This window comes from Penaeus japonicus, unplaced genomic scaffold (assembly GCF_977035675.1).
Source record: "Penaeus japonicus unplaced genomic scaffold, GWHDUDI00000001_assembly GWHDUDI00000028, whole genome shotgun sequence".
Taxonomy (NCBI): Eukaryota; Metazoa; Arthropoda; class Malacostraca; order Decapoda; family Penaeidae; genus Penaeus; species Penaeus japonicus.
The window spans coordinates 18,289,057-18,295,428 of record NW_028234430.1 but is presented as its reverse complement, the minus strand read 5'-3'; positions in this window follow the sequence as shown (position 1 = coordinate 18,295,428).

The following is a 6,372-nucleotide window of genomic DNA, read 5'->3' as shown; positions in this document are numbered from 1 at the left end:
GATTTTCGTTATATTAAAGGATTTCGCAATTGAGAGAAAAAAGGTGTAATAAAAAATGACAGTAATATACACGACCCTGAAAATAGCCAAAAATGTTTAAAATACACGTTTGAGCCATTCTGATAATGAAACGGATTATAGTTAAATGCGCTGATTTTCGTTATATTAAAGGATCTAGCAATTGAGAGAAAAAAAGGTGCAATAAAAAAAATGACAGTAATATATACGACCATGAAAATAGCCAAAAATGCTTAAAATACACGTTTAAGCCATTCTGAAAATGAAACGGATTATAGTTAAATGCGCTGATTTTCGTTATATTAAAGGATTTAGCAATTGAGAGAAAAAAGTTGCAATAAAAAAATGGACAGTAATATATACGACCCTGAAAATAGCCAAAAATGCCTGAAATACACGTTTGAGCCATTCTGATAATGAAACGGATTATATCTAAATGCGCTTATTTTCGTTATATTAAAGGACTTAGCAACTGAGAGAGAAAAGGTGAATAAAAAAAATGATAATAATATAGACGACCCTGAAAATAGCCAAAAAGGCTTAAAATACACGTTTGAGCCATTCTGATAATGAAACGGATTATAGTTAAATGCGCTGATTTTCGTTATATTAAAGGATTTAGCAATTGAGAGAAAAAAAGGTGCAATAAAAAAAAATGACAGTAATATACACGACCCTGAAAATAGCCAAAAATGCTTAAAATACACGTTTGAGCCATTCTGATAATGAAACGGATTATAGTTAATTGTGCTGATTTTCGTTATATTAAAGGATTTAGCAATTGAGAGAAAAAAGGTGGAATAAAAAAAATGACAGTAATATATACGACCCTGAAAATAGCTAAAAATGCCTAAAATACACGTTTGAGCCATTCTGATAATGAAACGGATTATAGTTAAATGCCCTGATTTTCAGGGTCGTGTATATTACTGTCATTTTTTTTTTTAACCTTTTTCTCTCAATTGCTAAATCCTTTAATATCACGAAAATCAGCGCATTTAACTATAATCCATTTCATTATCAGAATGGCTCAAACGTGTATTTTAAGCATTTTTGGCTATTTTCAGGGTTGTATATATTACTATCATTCTTTTTTTATTGCACCTTTTTTCTCTCAATTGCTAAATCCTTTAATATAATGAAAATCAGTGCATTCAACTATAATCCGTTTCATTATCAGAAAGGCTCAAACGTGTATTTTAAGCATTTTTGGCTATTTTCAGGGTCGTGTATATTACTGTCATTTTTTTATTGCACTTTTTTTCTCTCAATTGCTAAATCCTTTGATATAACGAAAATCAGCGCATTTAACTATAATCCTTTTCATTATGAGAATGGATCAAACGTGTATTTTAAGCATTTTTGGCTAATTTCAGGGTCGTGTATATTACTGTCATTTTTTATTTTTTTATTGCACTTTTTTCTCTCAATTGCTAAATCCTTTAATATAACGAAAATCAGCGCATTTAACTATAATCAGTTTCATTATCAGAATGGCTCAAACGTTTATTTTTAGCATTTTTGGCTATTTTCAGGGTCGTATATATTACTGTCATTTTTTTTATTGCACCTTTTTTCTCTCAATTGCTAAATCCTTTAATATAACGAAAATCAGCGCATTTAACTATAATCCGTTTCATTATCAGAATGGCTCAAACGTGTATTTTAAGCATTTTTGGCTATTTTCAGGGTCGTGTATATTACTGTCATTTTTTTTATTGCACCTTTTTTCTCTCAATTGCTAAATCCTTTAATATAACGAAAATCAGCGCATTACACTATAATACGTTTCATTATCAGAATGGCTCAAACGTGTATTTTAAGAATTTTTTGCTATTTTCAGGGTCGTATATATTACTGTCATTTTTTTTATTGCACCTTTTTTCTCTCAATTGCTAAATCCTTTAATATAACGAAAATCAGCGCATTTAACTATATTCAGTTTCATTATCATAATGGCTCAAACGTGTATTTTAAGCATTTTTGGCTATTTACAGGGTTGTATATATTACTATCATTTTTTTTATTGCACCCTTTTTCTCTCAATTGCTAAATCCTTTAATATAACGAAAATCAGCGCATAAACCTATAATCCGTTTCATTATCAGAATGGCTCTAACGTGTATTTTAAGTATTTTGGGGTATTTTCAGGATCGGTAGCATTATAGCCACTTTTGGCTTTTTTGCACCTTTTTTCTCGCAATAGCTTTTTCCTTTAATATAAGGAAAATCAGAGCAATTAACTGTAATCCGTTTCATTATCAGAATGGCTCTAACGTGTATTTTAAACATTTTTGGGTATTTTGAAATTGTGAGAAAAATGGTACAAGAAAAAAAAATGAAGATCCTGAAAAAAACGAAAATGCTTAAAATACACGTTAGAGCCATTCTGATAACGAAACGTATTCCAGTTAAATGCACTGATTTTCGTTTTATTAAAGGAAAAAGCAATTGCAAGAAAAAAGGTGCAATAAAAAAAATGACGATCCTGAAAAAAAGGAAAATGCTTAAAATACACGTTAGAGCCATTCTGATAACGAATCGGATTACAGTTAAATGCACTGATTTTTGTGATATTAAAGGAAAAAACAATTGCGATAAAAAAGGTGCAAGAAAAAAAAAATGATCCTGAAAAAAACACGAATATGCTTAAAATGCACGTTAGAGGCAATCTGAGAACGAAAGGGATTACAGTTAAATGCATTGTTTTCCGTTATATTAAAGGAAAAAGCAATTGCGAGAAAAAAAGGTGCTTAAAAAAAAGACGATCTTGAAAAAAAAAACCCGGAAATGCTTAAAATACACGTTAGAGCCAGTCGCATAACGAAACAGATTACAGAAAAAGGTGCAAGAAATAAAAAATGACGATCCTGAAAAAAAAAACGAAAATGCTTAAAATACACGTTAGATCCATTCTGATAATGAAACGGATTACAGTTAAATGCGCTGATTTTCGTTATATTAAAGGAAAAAGCAATTGCAAGAAAATAGGTGCAAGGAAAAAAAAAACGAAAATGCTTAAAATACACGTTAGATCCATTCTGATAATGAAACAGATTACAGTTAAATGCGCTGATTTTCGTTATATTAAAGGAAAAAGGAATTGCGAGAAAAAAGGTGCAAGGAAAAAAAAAATGCTTAAAATACACGTTAGAGGCATTATGATAACGAAACGGATTACAGTTAAATGCACTGATTTTCGTTATATTAAAGGAAAAAGCAATTGCGGGAAAAAAGTGGAAGAAAAAAAAATGACGATCCTCAAAAAAAAAAAAAAAAAAAAACGAAAATGCTTAAAATACACGTTAGAGCCATTCTGATAACAAAATGGATTCCAGTTAAATTCGCTGATTTTCGTTATATTAAAGGAAAAAGAAATTGCGAGAAAAAAGGAGCAAGAAAAAAAAAAAGACTATCCTGAAAAAAACCGTAAATGCTTAAAATACACGTTAGAGCCATTCTGATAACGAAAGGGATTATAATTAGATGTACTGATTTTTGTTATATTAAAGGAAAAAGATATTGCGAGAAAAAAAGGTGCAAGAAAAAAAAAGACGATCCTGAAAAAAAAAAACGAAAATACTTAAAATGCACGTTAGAAGCATTCTGATAACGAAACGGATTACAGTTAAATGCGCTGATTTTCGTTATATTAACGGGAAAAGCAATTGCAGAAAATATGTGAAAAAAAAATCACGAACCTGAAAAAAACCCGGATAATGCTTAAAATACACGTTAGAGCCATTCTGATAACGAAACGGATTACAGTTAAATGCACTGATTTTTGTTATATTAAAAAAAAAGCAATTGCAAGAAAAAAAATGCAAGAAAAAAAAGACGATCCTAAAAAATACAGGAAAATGCTTAAAATACACGTTAGAGTCATTCTGATAATCAAACGGATTACAGTTAAATGCGCTGATTTTCGTTATATTAAAGGAAAAAGCAATTACGAGAAAAAAGTTGCAAGAAAAAAAAAATGACGATCCTGAAAAAGAAAACGAAAATGTTTAAAATACAGGTTAGAGCCATTCTGATAACGAAACGGATTACAGTTAACTGCACTGATTTTTGTTATATTAAAGGAAAAAGCAATTGCGAGAAAAAAGGTGCAAGAAAAAAAAATGACTATCCTGAAAAAAACTGAAAATGTTTAAAATACAGGTTAGAGCCATTCTGATAATGAAACGGATTACATTTAAATGCGCTGATTTTCCTTATATTAAAGGAAAAAGCAATTGCGAGAAAAAAGGTGCAAAAAAAATGATCAATCCTGAAAAACAACCAAAAATGCCTAAAATGCACGTAAGAGCCATTCTGAAAATGAAACGGATTACAGTTAAATGCGCTGATTTTCGTTATATTAAAGAAAAAAGCAATTGCGAGAAAAAAGGTGCAAAAAAAAATGCATGATCCTGAAAAAAGCAAAAAATGCCTAAAATACACGTTAGAGCCACTCTGATAATGAAATGGATTAAAGTTAAATGCGCTGATTTTCGTTATATTAAAGGAAAAAGCAATTGCGAGAAAAAAAGGCAAAAAAAAAAAAAAAAGAAATGCACGATCTTAAAAAAAGCCAAAAATGCCTAAAATACACGTTAGAGCCATTCTGATAATGAAACGGATTATATTTATATGAGAAAAAAAATGACGATCCTGAAAAAAAGCCAAAAATGCTTAAAATACACGTTAGAGCCATTCTGATAACGAAACGGATTACAGTTCAATTCACTGATTTTTGTTATATTAAAGGAAAAATCAATTGCGAAAAAAAAGGTGCAAGAAAAAAATACAAATGACGATCCTAAAAAAAAAAAAAATGCTTAAAATACACGTTAGAGCCATTCTGATAACGAAACGGATTACAGTTCAATTCACTGATTTTTGTTATATTAAAGGAAAAATCAATTGCGAAAAAAAAGGTGCAAGAAAAAAAAAAAAAATGACGATCCTAAAAAAAAAAAAAAAATGCTTAAAATACACGTTAGAGCCATTCTGATAACGAAACGGATTACAGTTCAATTCACTGATTTTTGTTATATTAAAGGAAAAATCAATTGCGAAAAAAAAGGTGCAAGAAAAAAATACAAATGACGATCCTAAAAAAAAAAAAAAATGCTTAAAATACACGTTAGAGCCATTCTGATAACGAAACGGATTACAGTTCAATTCACTGATTTTTGTTATATTAAAGGAAAAATCAATTGCGAAAAAAAAAGGTGCAAGAAAAAAATACAAATGACGATCCTAAAAAAAAAAAAAATGCTTAAAATACACGTTAGAGCCATTCTGATAACGAAACGGATTACAGTTCAATTCACTGATTTTTGTTATATTAAAGGAAAAATCAATTGCGAAAAAAAAGGTGCAAGAAAAAAATACAAATGACGATCCTAAAAAAAAAAAAAATGCTTAAAATACACGTTAGAGCCATTCTGATAACGAAACGGATTACAGTTCAATTCACTGATTTTTGTTATATTAAAGGAAAAATCAATTGCGAAAAAAAAGGTGCAAGAAAAAAATACAAATGACGATCCTAAAAAAAAAAAAAAATGCTTAAAATACACGTTAGAGCCATTCTGATAACGAAACGGATTACAGTTCAATTCACTGATTTTTGTTATATTAAAGGAAAAATCAATTGCGAAAAAAAAGGTGCAAGAAAAAAATACAAATGACGATCCTAAAAAAAAAAAAAATGCTTAAAATACACGTTAGAGCCATTCTGATAACGAAACGGATTACAGTTCAATTCACTGATTTTTGTTATATTAAAGGAAAAATCAATTGCGAAAAAAAGGTGCAAGAAAAAAATACAAATGACGATCCTAAAAAAAAAAAAAATGCTTAAAATACACGTTAGAGCCATTCTGATAACGAAACGGATTACAGTTCAATTCACTGATTTTTGTTATATTAAAGGAAAAATCAATTGCGAAAAAAAAGGTGCAAGAAAAAAATACAAATGACGATCCTAAAAAAAAAAAAAATGCTTAAAATACACGTTAGAGCCATTCTGATAACGAAACGGATTACAGTTCAATTCACTGATTTTTGTTATATTAAAGGAAAAATCAATTGCGAAAAAAAAGGTGCAAGAAAAAAATACAAATGACGATCCTAAAAAAAAAAAAAATGCTTAAAATACACGTTAGAGCCATTCTGATAACGAAACGGATTACAGTTCAATTCACTGATTTTTGTTATATTAAAGGAAAAATCAATTGCGAAAAAAAGGTGCAAGAAAAAAATAGAAATGACGATCCTAAAAAAAAAAAAAATGCTTAAAATACACGTTAGAGCCATTCTGATAACGAAACGGATTACAGTTCAATTCACTGATTTTTGTTA